This window comes from Marmota flaviventris, chromosome 9 (genome assembly GCF_047511675.1).
Source record: "Marmota flaviventris isolate mMarFla1 chromosome 9, mMarFla1.hap1, whole genome shotgun sequence".
In the NCBI taxonomy this organism is placed as follows: Eukaryota; Metazoa; Chordata; class Mammalia; order Rodentia; family Sciuridae; genus Marmota; species Marmota flaviventris.
Genome location: NC_092506.1, coordinates 9,407,729 through 9,421,703, shown reverse-complemented (window position 1 = coordinate 9,421,703; position 13,975 = coordinate 9,407,729).

Here is a 13,975-nt window from a genome sequence, read left to right as displayed (position 1 = left end):
TCTCACCATATTTTGTTGTTTGGGGCTTTAATTTTTATTTATTCTTATTAGTTACACATTAGAGTAGAATATGTTGATATATTATACGTATATGGAGTATAATTCTCATTATTTTGGTTGTACATGATGAAGAATTACATTGGTCATGTAATCATATGGGCACACAGGAAAGTAATGACCAATTCATTCTAATATATTTCCTATTTCCATTCCTTCTCCCTTCCATGTACTCCCCTTTTTCTAATTCAAAGAAACTTCTATTTTTTCCTACCTCCTCCCTTATTGTAGACTCATTTCTCCAATCTCTGCCTCCATAATTATATGACATTCTCCCCAGGTCTGTATCTAAATCTGAGGTCTTAGTGAATTGAGCACTTTGATATGCAACATAATACAAATTATTCCTTTCCTGAATAGCTAGTTCCTCTGGTAGTTGGCCCCTGCCTCTCTTTATAGCCTCATGCCACTTGTCTCTCAGCAACCCACACACTGGTAATACTTCTTTAAGTTCTTCACATGCACTTGGCTCACCCTCATCCCAGAACCTTCATCAGTCTCTTCTTCCCATGCGACTTTCACTTGTGTTTTTCTTTATACCCACAACTCCCTTGATTTCATTAATTGATACACATTCTTTTGGTTTTAGCTTAAAAATAATTTCATCTAGGAGAGATTTTCATGAACTGATGTGTTAGTTAACTTTTCAACTAACCTGATGTGTTAGTCAAATGTGACAGAATACCTGAGATAACTTAAAGGAGGAAAGGCTTATTTCAGCTCATGGTTTCAGAGATTTCAGTCCAGAGTCACTGAGCTTTGTTGTTTCTGGGCCTCTGATGAGCCATGAATGTCATGGCTGTACACTTCTGCTGTTTAGGGAATTATTTAAGGATGTACATGTAAAATTTCAAGCCCTCAGTAGAGAAATATTCAAAATCATGAAGATAGCAGATTAAGAAAAATGTTTGATCTCTAGGTGTTAAACATATTAAGTTTCACAATTACTTTGTATTCTTTCTAAGCACATCATTATTTACTTTTTATTCTACCTAAAATAGTCTTTCCTCACTCTTTCACCCAATTTTTCTTTGTTGCAGGAAGTCACTTTCATCCTTCAATGCCTGACTCAAAGTTCACTTTTACAGTAGAATGTTTTGTATCCTTTGTCATCTACACAGGAAACATTAAATTTTTTTCTAGTACCCAGTGGATCTGGTGAATTCTCCATATAAACCCTCATTACTATTATTTTTCAATGGGTATAGCAATTGTAAGGACAATGAACTTCTTCTTCATGTTACTCTGTCTCTGAGTAGTTTAATATGTTCTTTGAATAATAACCTGGAGAATTAAATTTTCATACCAGTTGAGTTATTCTCTTACTATGACCTTCCTTGGCATGACTCTTCTTGTTTTCCAGTTTATTGGAACTCAAAATCACTGAGTTAGCAGTGGTTATATTGGCAATGAAGCAGAACCTCTGTTACTAGTTGAGTCAGTTTTTTCATTACTGTCTCTGCTCCACATCCATCCATCAGTTTTGATTTGTGATCCTGGTTCTGGAAATAAGCAAATCAACTTTCTGTTTTGCTGGTTGGGTCCTGTTAGGCATCATCAGAAAGGAGCTCAGAGGGTTTCCTGACTGCTTTCTGTGGGATTCCTTCCTGTCTGTTGCTCTTTGGTGACTCTTCACACAGTGGCTGTAGTTCTTTCTTCTAGAAGTAACCAACTCCTGTTTGGATATTTTCCCAACAAATACTGAATCAACCTCATCACCCATTATCCTCTCTTCTTCTAGTAGCAGGTGTTAGATATGCTTTTCCTCATAGATCAGATCATGGTGAGCTTCCTGCATGCTAAGAGGAACAAGCACTATGTACAAGGGCCCAACTTGGTAATTTCAGATCTTTCCATTTTAATTCTTAGCACGTCAGGTGGTGGCATCTTCTCTAAATTGTTCTTTTCTTCTTTCTTTTTAACTTTCTGATTATGTATGACCTTTAACCTAAGAATTCTTTATGATTCTTTTCTAGAAAACCAACAGGAATAATTTCTCTCCATCATTGGAACATAATGAAAAACCAAAAATTTACACTGAACATTGTACTTTACTTTATTTTAACTCAATGGTTTCTATAAACTTTAAAAAACAGAATAAAGTGTAACCAAAAGCAGAATAAAGTGTAACAAATAACTGGTTTGGCCTCGTTATTCTCTGAAGTGGAAAATCCCATGTCTTCCACACTTGTACTTCTCTTTTTCCTTAAATTTTAAGTTTTATTTATTGTTTGTGTTTAAGGTGTACTACACAATGTGTTTGATGCATATAGTGAAATGATTGCAAAATAACATATCCGTCACTTTCCATGGGTACTTTTTTCTTTCCTGGGATAAATCCCACTTGGTCATGGTAAAACTCCCTGCACTGTGCTATTGGATTTTAGTTTGCTACCATTTTGTTGAGGATTATTGCACTGATGTTCATCAAGGATGTTGACCTATTGCCGCAGTCTGGCTGGGCACAATCAGGAGCCACTTGTCAAAAGAAACTAACTTTATTTTTAGAACCACACACCAAACAAAACAGCTCCTCAGGAAAAATCCTCAGAGCCTCAACTGCCACCACCGGCTTTTTACAAGCCTCTCTCTCCCCCCACAAGCTTCTCTCCACCTCCCACAAACCTCCTGCTCTTGAGGCCGATTGGCTGGGTCACGTGGGCAGAGCCAAAAAGTCCCCCAATGAGCAGCTCCGTGGTCTGAAAGGGCAGGGAAACAGTCCAATGAGCATCACCGCAGAGGAGCCAATCAGCTAGATGTTGCTGGGGCCGAGGAGCCAATCAGCTAGATGTTGCTGGGGCCGCTGTGAGCCAATCATCAGCCGGCAGCTGGATTGCTGGCAGCTGGAAGTTTGCTGGGGCCCCTTTGGCTGTGGCTCTCAACATCTCCCCATCTCTGTTTAAACAACAAGCATGTGGCTTAGGGACCGTGTCTGTTAGGCAGTCCAATTCAACATATGGTCCTTACCCGTCATCGGATGAACTGACCTCTAGGCGTCAGCCTCCTGTCTTAGGTTGGTACCACTGCAATTGGATCATACCCGTCACTGACTACCGGTCCAGCATACAGCTATACTTGTGGATAGGCCTTTGCACCAGTGGGGGGGTGAAGTTCTTTGCCTCACCTCTGTTGGCCCCCAAATTTTAGACCATCACTAGTAGAGGAGGATGCAAAATGCCATGACATTAAGCCAATTGAGGGCTCCTTTGAAAAATTGTACCACCGGTGACATCATCAGCAAAAATACCCCAACACTACCACAAGTCGCTGCACCAACAGATAGTTCACAATGCATACAGGTGAGCTCACAATGTGTCCAGGCAAGTTCTGCAAGCAGTTCAGTGATGGCTATTGTAGAAGCTGTAGATTGGTTTTATCTTTGACTTCACCAGCACTGGGATGAAGATAGGAATTCTGGCAATAATGGCTAAAGAAAAAATTATGTAACATTACAGAAGGCACTAAAAGAAAACAATTTTCTTAACAATTTACATTGTCTTCACCGGCACTGGGATGAAGATAGGAATTCTGGCAATAATGGCTAAAGAAAAAATTATGTAACATTACAGAAGGCACTAAAAGAAAACAATTTTCTTAACAATTTACATTATCTTTAAGAGAATTATTAAATATAATGAAAAGGAAAGGTGAAAGTAAACAAACAGATCTGTTAACCTTCTTTTTTGTTTACATATTAAAACAATCCTCAACAGTTGTTTACCCAATATAAATTAAACCATATAAATCACGTGAAAAAAAATATTTGGATCCATTTTATCATGAGCGCTCATCATATATGATATATGGACATTCAAACATATAACACAAAACACAAGTGTGCACACATAACATAATACATACAACACATAACATTATAGTAAAGGCCTTATAACTTTTTACAGGTGAAATCTCCATTGCAATGTTTAAAAACTCTATAGTCAAAAAATAGAACTGATCAGCAAAACATTAACCTAGGTCTGTATGAGCTCAAAAAACAAAATAGAACTTCATGATATGGCAAAGGGCAATAATAAAATAGATATTGAAAAAAGCATCCTGCTGATGACCTATAACCTTCTTTCTTGGTTTTCTTTGGTGTAGAGTAATGTTGACATTGTAAAATGAGTTTGGGGTATTCTCTTTTCATTGGGTTTTTGAAAAGTTTGAGAAGTTTTGGTAGTAGTTCTTTAAATGTTTGTTGAATTTAACAATAAAGACTTCATTCAGGTCCTGGACTTCTCTTTGATGAGATGTCTAAAAACATTTTTTATTTCAATCTCCAAATTCATTATTGGCCTATTCAGACTTCCCATGCTTACATGATTCAGTCTTGGTAGGTTTCACGTGTCTAGGATTTTATTTCATTTATTTTAGGTTGTCCAACCCTTTTGTCTGATGATGTGAATCTTCTTGACACCTGTGCAAAACCACAAGGGGTTTTTTGGGGGGTGGTTGAGTGGGGATTTTACCAGCAGGAAAACTGTCAGATTAGATGGAAAGGAACAGGAGCAGGAAACAAAAGAGAAGTGAACAAAGGGAGAGCCACTCATGTGAAAGCTAGATTTTGGACTGCTGCAATGAAGGGATCAGAGGAAAGAGGACTGAGCCTCAGAGAATTATTCTCAGGCCTTAAAACCTAGTAGAACTTACTCTTCTCTATCCCAAATATATTTTAGATTAGTAATACCTTCATTCCTCTCATTCTCTGCCTTTAAAAAAATGTTTTAGTTGTAGAAGGACCTTTATTTTATTTATTTATATGTGGTGCTGAGATTTGAACCCAGTGCCACACAGATGCTAGGCAAGTGCTCTATCACTGAACTACAATCCCAGGGCCTCATTCTCTTCCTTTTGGAATGAGAATATCTACCCTGTGTCTTGTCCATCATTTTATTTTGGAAGCAGATAACGTTTCCCCTAGTCTTTCAGGTCTCTCCCCCATTTCTAAATTAGATGATAAAATGAAAAAGTTTGGGACACTTTGAGTTGATGTTTAGTTAAAATTTTGGAATTAGAGTTGATTCTGTAATGAGTTGTGACATTTGGGGAAGTCAATATGGGATGAATGCACATGGAATGTATATGAATTTGGGTATGTCAGAGGGTGGGTTATTGTGAATTTAACTGTATAATCTAAAGATATATGTTGAATCCTAAACCTGGGGACCCATGAGTGTGGCCTTGTTTGAATATAGGTTTTTTGCAGATATAATCAAGTTAAGAAGTCAATACTGATTAGATTGTACCCTTCTAATGACTGGTGTCCTTATTGGAAGGGAGCTTTGGACACTGATATATAGGTAGAACATCATGAGATGATGGAGGTGGTGATTTGAGGGTTTTTTTACAAGCCTAAAAAATCCAAGAATTTTCAGCTAAGAAGAGGCAATTAGTGATTTAAAAGCCTCTAGAGCTTTTAAAGGGAGCATTGCCCTGATGACTCCTCTATTTTTGACTACTCAACTCCAAAATCGTGAAAAAATAAATTTACATTGTTTAAAATCACAACACTTGTACTACTTTATGACAGCCATAAGAAACTAATGTGGCCCCACTTTTTCCCATTCTTTTCATTGGCTGCTTTCTTGAGAATGCCACACTCAAAAATTACTGAAATTCTATCAGTTTTTAAACTGCTCCAGACTCTTTCTCACCTACTGGGTTTTAAGCAATCTTCCTATCTCATCTGAATGCATATTTTGTTAGTTATTACACAACCAACTCTCAGTAGTTCAACAATTGATAAACATCCATTCAGTGTCACCTGAAACATAACTTTCTTCAGGATGCTCTCTTGATCCCTGTACATTATATTAGGACTCCTGCTTCACCATCCTTTTACTCTCCTTTCGTCATTTAGCACAGTGACTCTTAACTTTGGCATATGTCGATCACTCAAGTAAATTTCCAAAGTGCAAATTCCTGGGCCATGAACAGAATTACTTATTTAGCTGGTCTGTGTGGAATGATCTGGTTTCTTTTACTCATTCATGTGTGTGAAAAATCCTCAGCTGGGCTGGGGTTGTGGCTCAGTGGTAGAGCACTCGCATAGCATGTGTGAAGCCCTGGTTTCAATCCTTAGCACCACATAAAAATAAATAAATAAAATAAAGGTATTGTGTCTAACTACAACTAAAAAATAAAATATGAAAAAAATATGTAGGAGCTGCTTCGGAGTGTGGAGGATATTATAACAGTCATATGACTCCACTTTTGAATTTTTGATGCAAATTCACTTGAGGGCATTTGGGATTATGATCCCAGTGACATTAGCAAAAAAACATCATGGTCCAGGAAGTGAATTCTGTCAGCGATAACTAGGAAAATGTTGGTGCAGTTTTTCAAAAAAAAAGTGAGGGCACATTGTCTTGATAGAGGTAAGAAGAAAGCCATTTGAAGGGTTTGGAATTTTCCTATGCTTCCAGCTTGATTTAGGGGCTCCTTAAAGACTATCAGGGTTGAACAGGTTATTGTTGGCAAAGAATGTCTTTATGGAGATAGAGCATAGCTTCTGCCACTAATTCACACACCCAGCTTTAATCCTAACATCACTTATCCATCAACATTTCCTTCACCAATGCTTTAGAAAAGTAATATTAACAGTTTCTTGGGGTTTTTGTTAGTTCAGGCAGAGACATTTTTCATTAGAGTCAAAAGGGGAATTATTTAAAATGTTTTTTTCTAATAACTGATAAATGAACATATTAAATTCCCCTTCTGTAAATGTCCCTGACTTCAGGAACAACTATAAAACCAGAAGGAACTTGTAGTTTAATAAAATAAATAAACAAAAGTATACCTGCTAAAGGGCCTTGAGCAGTATCTATAGTTTTTGTGCCAGGCTCAGAACTCCAAGGTCAGCCCTGGTCCTAACAGATTCTCCTCCTTCCCTATCTGCAATAAGTCTTATTTGGGCTGGAAGTAGGCCTCCAGCTTTCACAGCAGGTTCTTGGACTCCTAATTCCAAGATCATAGAGGAAAATAAAGCCTGTTTCTGGCTGCTCTATGACATGAAACCAAGAAAGCAGACAGGCAGAGTTCCCCACAAGGTCTTGCCTAGGTAGAATACAACATCTCAGAGAGTGTGAGAAGACCCCTATACAGTGGATTTTAGCAGAAATCACCAGTGCTGCAACCACCTGCACAGAAATCAGAGCCTCTGGGCTCAAATAAGTCTCCAGACTCCAGACCCAAAGCCCGCAGTTCTAGCTCACACAGGACTCACAAGCAGATTAGCAGAAACACCTATCAGCACCTCTGCAGAACTCCAGACTGTGCTCAGCTCTCATGCAGGTCACGCGGATGCTACCTATCCATAGCACAAGTCCATCGCCCAACTCCCCACACATCACCAGACACCCCACCACATACACAAATCCAAGGAGCAAAAGATCACCTCAACAGGGATATAGAGGTTATTTAAAAAAACAAACAGAAATCCTTGAAATGAAAGTACTACTAAACCAAATTAAAAACTCAAATGAAAGCATCACCAAAAGAGTAGACCACTTAGAAGATAGGACATCAGACAATAAAGATCAAATAGACCATCTTGAAAAGTACATAGACTACATAGCCAAAATGATAAGGATTAATAGCAATTTTCCTCTAAAGTAAAAAGGTTGATACACGTTCAAACTTTTTTTTGTTTTTTAGAAAGAATAAATGCTAGGTTATTTAGCATTACATTTTGGTTAAAATAGTTAGTTAAAACTATCAATTATGAGTTAAATTAAATCCAGATGGAATGTTCAATATAAAATATTAATTTTATTAACTAATGATTTACCTCAATGGACATCTAACCAGGAGTTAAGAATGATTTTAAATTTATAAAAATTGGGAAATGGATTTGGGTCTGAGTGGTGACATGGGAGAATTAGTATTCCTTCTGACAAAGCAGTTTACTTTCTTTATATTATTGTTCATTTATTTAACATATTTTCAGAACATCATCTGTGCTTGCTAGGAACACAGAGTTCAAAGAACATAATAAGGATTTCTAATGGTCTCACATTTCTTCAAAAAAGGAAGAGTTCAGTTTGTGAGGGAAGGATGTACAACATGCTGTAGAAGAATCAATAAGATGGTGTTTGTAGTACTTAGTAAATGCAAAGTAAAGAAGTCTCAGCTGTAGAGATGAGGTTTCAACCAGGTATCGGAGGATGAGTGAACCCTCCAGAATTAAAGAAGGGTAGGTGGAATTAAACACTGGGAAAATATCATTCCAGGCTGAGTAATAACAATACAACTATGAATAGAGGGGCAGAGGAACATGGGATCATTATGTACTCTGTGCTTTCTTAACATAGTCAGATATTAAAGGGGGTACATAACTATAGAAGAGATTTTAAAGGAATAAACAAAAGAATCAATTTTATCCTGAAGATCAAATGTTGATTCCTCAGTTGCTTAATAACTGCCCTTGAGGAAATGATAATGAAACTCTGTTCTGGAAGTGATCATGAGGCAGGTGGCTCAAAACTCAGATGTGAAGAATCTTGTATCACGAATTGGCAGATGTTTTCTGTAAGGTCTAGGAAATGACCTTTAGATAATAAATAATTTAAGATCTGTAGACCAAGATGCAAATTCGAAGCTATTACATAGGTATTTATATAAAAAAGAAAAAAGCAAATTTCCACATTTTTTGTTATTTTCCATAATTCATTTCCCAAATTAGTTTAAAAAATTTATTTATTTACTCTGATTTGTAACATATGACAGCAGAATGTATTTCAATTTATTGTACATGTATAGAGCACAATATTTCATGTCTCTTGTTGTACACAAAGTAGAGTCACACAATTTGTGTCTTCATATATATACTTAGGGCCATGATGTCCTTCTCATTCCACCCTCTTTCCTACCCCTTTCCCCTACCTAAAGTTCCTCCATTCCTCCCAAGCTCCCCCTCCCCTTCCCCATTATGGATCAGCATCCTCATATCAGAAAACATTCAGCATTTATTTTTTTGTGATTGGCTTACTTCACTTTGCAAAATATTCTCCAACTCCATCCATTTACCTGAAAACACCATAATTTTATTTTCTTTTAATGCTGAGTAATATTCCATTATGTATATATACCACATTTTTTCATTCATTCATCTACTGAAGGACATCTAGGTTGGCTCCACAATTTAGCTATTGTGAATTATGCTGCTATAAACATTGATGTGGCTACATCATTATAGTATGGTGTTTTTAAGTCCTTTGGGTATAAACTGAGGAGTGGGATAGCTGGGTCAAATGGGTATTCCTTTCCAACTTTTCAAAGGAATCTTCAAACTGCTTTCCAGATTGGTGGTAACAATTTGCACTCTGACAAGCAATGTATACATGTGCCTTATTCCCCATATCCTCGCCAATTATCATTGTTACTTGTAATTTTAATAACTGCCATTCTAACTGGAGTGAGATGAAATCTTAATTTTCATTAGCATTTCTCAAATTGCTAGAGATATTGAACATGTTTTTCAAGAATTTGTTGATTGATTGTATATTGTCTTCTAAGAAGTCTTTCTTCAATTTCTTAGCCCACTTATTGATTTGCTTATTTGCTTTTTGAATGTTAAGATTTTGGGGTTCTTTATATATCCCAGAGATTAGTGCTTTGTCTAATGTGCATGTGGTAAAAATTTGCTCCCATTCTGTAGGCTTTCTATTTACCTCACTGATTGTTTCTTTTGCTGAGAAGAAGCTTTTTAGTTTAAATTCATCCCTTTTATTGATTCTTAATTTTATTTCTTGCTCTATTGGACTCTTATTAAGGAAGACAGGGCCTAATTAGACATGATGAAGATTTGGCCCTACTTTTTTTCTATTAGGCACAGGGTCTTGGACCTTGATACACATTGATTTAATTCTTGTGCATGGTGAGAGATAGGGGCTTAATTTCATTTTGTTGCATATGGATTTCCAGTTTTCCCAGCACTATTTGTTGAAGAGGCTGTCCATTCTCCAATATATGTTTTTGTTGGCTTTGTCTAATATGAGATAACAGCATTATGTGGGTTTGTCTCTGTGGAATCTATTCTGCACCATGGTCTACAAACCTATTTTGGTGACAATACCGTGCCATGTTTTTTTTTATTATTATTAGTTGTTCAAAACATTACAAAGCTCTTGAAATACCATATTTCATACATTTGATTCAAGTGGGTTATGAACTCCCAATTTTACCCCGTATACAAATTGCAGAATCACATCGGTTACACATCCACATTTTTACATACTGCCATACTAGTGTCTGTTGTATTCTGCTACCTTTTCTATCCTCTACTATCTCCCCTCCCCTCCCCTCCCATCTTCTCTCTCTACCCCATCTACTGTAATTCATTTCTCTCCCTTGTTTTTTTCCTTTCCCCTCACTTCCTCTTATATGTAATTTTGTATAACAATGAGGGTCTCCTTCCATTTCATGCAATTTCCCTTCTCTCTCCCTTTCGCTCCCACCTCTCATCCCTGTTTAATGTTAATCTTCTTCTCATGCTCTTCCTCCCTACTCTGTTCTTAGTTGTTCTCCTTATATCAAAGAAGACATTTGGCATTTGTTTTTTAGGGATTGGCTAGCTTTGCTTAGCATAATCTGCTCTAATGCCATCCATTTCCCTGCAAATGCCATGATTTTGTCATTTTTTAGTGCTGAGTAATACTCCACTGTGTATAAATGCCACATTTTTTTTTATCCATTCGTCTATTAAAGGGCATCTAGGTTGGTTCCACAGTCTAGCTATTGTGAATTGTGCTGCTATGAACATCGATGTTGCACTATCCCTATAGTACACTCTTTTAAGGTCTTTAGGGAATAGTCCAAGAAGGGGAATACCTGGGTCAAATGGCGGTTCCATTCCCAGCTTTCCAAGGAATCTCCATACTGTTTTCCAAATTGGCTGCACCAATTTTCAGTCCCACCAGCAATGTACAAGTGTACCCTTTTCCCCACATCCTCGCCAGCACTTGTTGTTGTTTGACTTCATAATGGCTGCCAATCTTACTGGAGTGAGATGGTATCTTAGAGTGGTTTTGATTTGCATTTCTCTGACTGGTAGAGATGGTGAGCATTTTTTCATGTACTTGTTGATTGACTGTATGTCCTCCTCTGAGAAGTGTCTGTTCAGGTCCTTGGCCCATTTTTGATTGGGTTATTTGCTTTCTTATTGTTTAATTTTTTGAGTACTTTGTATAATCCGGATATTAGGGCTCTATCTGAAGTGTGAGGAGTAAAAATTTGTTCCCAGAATGTAGGCTCCCTATTTACCTCTCTTATTGTTTCTCTTGCTGAGAAAAAACTTTTTAGTTTGAGTAAGTCCCATTTGTTGATTCTTGTTTTTAATTCTTGTGCTATGGGTGTCCTATTAAGGAATTTGGAGCCCGACCCCACAATATGTAGATTAGAGCCAACTTTTTCTTCTATCAGATGCAGAGTCTCTGTTTTGATATCAAGCTCCTTGATCCATTTTGAGTTAACTTTTGTGCATGGCGAGAGAAAGCGATTCAGATTCATTTTGTTGCATATGTATTTCCAATTTTCCCAGCACCATTTGTTGAAGATGCTATCCTTTCTCCATTGCATGCTTTTAGCCCCTTTGTCAAATATAAGATAGTTGTAATTTTGTGGATTGGTCTCTGTGTCCACTATTTTGTACCATTGGTCCACCCACCTGTTTTGGTACCAGTACCATGCTGTTTTTGTTACTATTGCTCTGTAGTATAGTTTGAAGTCTGGTATTGCTATACCACCTGTTTCACTCTTCCTGCTTAGAATTGCTTTTGGTATTCTGGGTCTTTTATTTTTCCAGATGAATTTCATGACTGCTTTATCTATTTCTACAAGAAATGCCATTGGGATTTTGATTGGCATTGCATTAAACCTATAGAGAACTTTTGGTAATATTGCCATTTTGATGATGTTATTTCTGCCTATCCATGAACAGGGTATATTTTTCCATCTTCTAAGATCTTCTTCTATTTCTCTCTTTAGGGTACTGTAGTTTCCATTGTATAAATCTTTCACCTCTTTTTTTAGGTTGATTCCCAAGTATTTTATTTCTTTTGAAGATATTGTCAATGGGGTGGTTGTCCTCATTTCCATTTCAGAAGATTTGTCGCTCATATACAGGAATGCCTTTGATTTATGCATGTTGATTTTTATATCCTGCCACTTTGCTGAATTCATTTATTAGTTCTAGTAGTTTCTTTGTAAAACATTTTGGGTCTGCTAGGTATGGAATCATGTCACCTGCAAATAGTGATAATTTAAGTTCTTCTTTTCCTATTTTTATGCCTTTAATTTCTTTCATCTGTCTAATTGCTCTGGCCAGTATTTTGAGAACTATATTGAACAGAAGTGGTGAGAGAGGGCTTCCCTGAATTGTTCCAGATTTTAGAGGGAATGCCCTCAATTTTTTTCCATTTAGAATGATGCTAGCCTAAGGCTTAGCATAAATAGTTTTTCATTGTTGAGGTAACTTCCTGTTATCCCTAGTTTTTCTAGTGTTTTGAACATAAAGCGATGCTGTCCTTTGTTGAATGATTTTTCTGCATCTATTGGATGATCATATGGTTCTTATCTTTAAGTCTATTGATGTAGTGAATAAAATTTATTGACTTCCATATATTGAACCAGCCTTGCATCCGAGGGATGAATCCTACTTCATCATGGTGCACAATTTTTTGATATGTTTTTGTATTCAATTCCCCAGAATTTTATTGGGGATTTTTGCATCTAGGTTCATTAGAGATATTATTCTGTAGTTTTCTTTCTTTTAAGTGTCTTTTTCTGGATTTGGAATCAGGGTGATGTTGGCCTCGTAGAATGAATTTGGAAGAGCTCCCTCTTTTTCTATTTCCTGAAATAACTTGAAAAGTATTGGTATTAATTCTTCTTTAAAGGTTTTGTAAAACTCCGCTGTATACTCATCTGGTCCTGGTCTTTTCTCTTTGGTAGTCTTTTGATGGCTTCATCAATTTCCTCCATTATTATTGTCTGTTTATATTGTGTGTATCCTCCTCACTCAATCTGGGCAAATCATATGACTTAAGAAATTTATTCATGTCTTCACTATCTTCTATTTTATTGGAATATAGGGTTTCAAATAAGTTCTAATTATCTTTTGTATTTCTGTAGTGTCTGTTGTGATATTGCCTTTTTCATCCCATATGTTAGTAATTTGAGTTCTCGCTCTTCTTCTCTACATTAACATGGCTAAGGGTCTGTCGATCTTATTTATTTTTTCGAAGAACCAACTTTTACTTTTGGCAATTTTTTCAATAGTTTCTTTTGTTTCAATTTTGTTGATTTCCACTCCGATTTTAATTATTTCTTGCCTTCTGCTACATTTGCTGTTGTTTTGCTCTTCCTTTTCTAAAGTTTTGAAGTGAAGTGTGAGCTCATTTATTTGTTGTTTTTTTCTTTTTTTTGAGGATTGAACTCCCGGCAATGAAGAGGCTGTTCTTTCTTGAATATATGTTTTTGGTGCCTTGTCTACTGTGAGATAACTGAATTTATGTGGTTTTGTCTCTGTGTCATCTATTCTGCACCATGAGTCTACAAACCTATTTTGGTGCCCATACTGTGCCTTTTTTGTTACTGTTTCTCTGTAGTATAATGTAGGTCTGGTACAATGATGTCACTGGCTTCACTCTTCTTGCTATGAATTGCTTTAGCTATTCTAGGTCTCTTATTTCTCCAGGTGAATTTCATGACCACTCTTTCTATTTTTATGAGAAATGTCTTTGGGATTTCAAGTGGAAATTCATTAAATGTGTATTGTGGTCTTGGTAGTATGGTCATTTTGACAATAGTAATTCTGCCTGTCTTTCATCTTTTATGAATTTCTTTATTTTCTTTAATTGCAATTCTGTAGTGCTCATTGTAGAGGTCTTTAACCTCTCTCATTAAGTTGTTTTCCAAG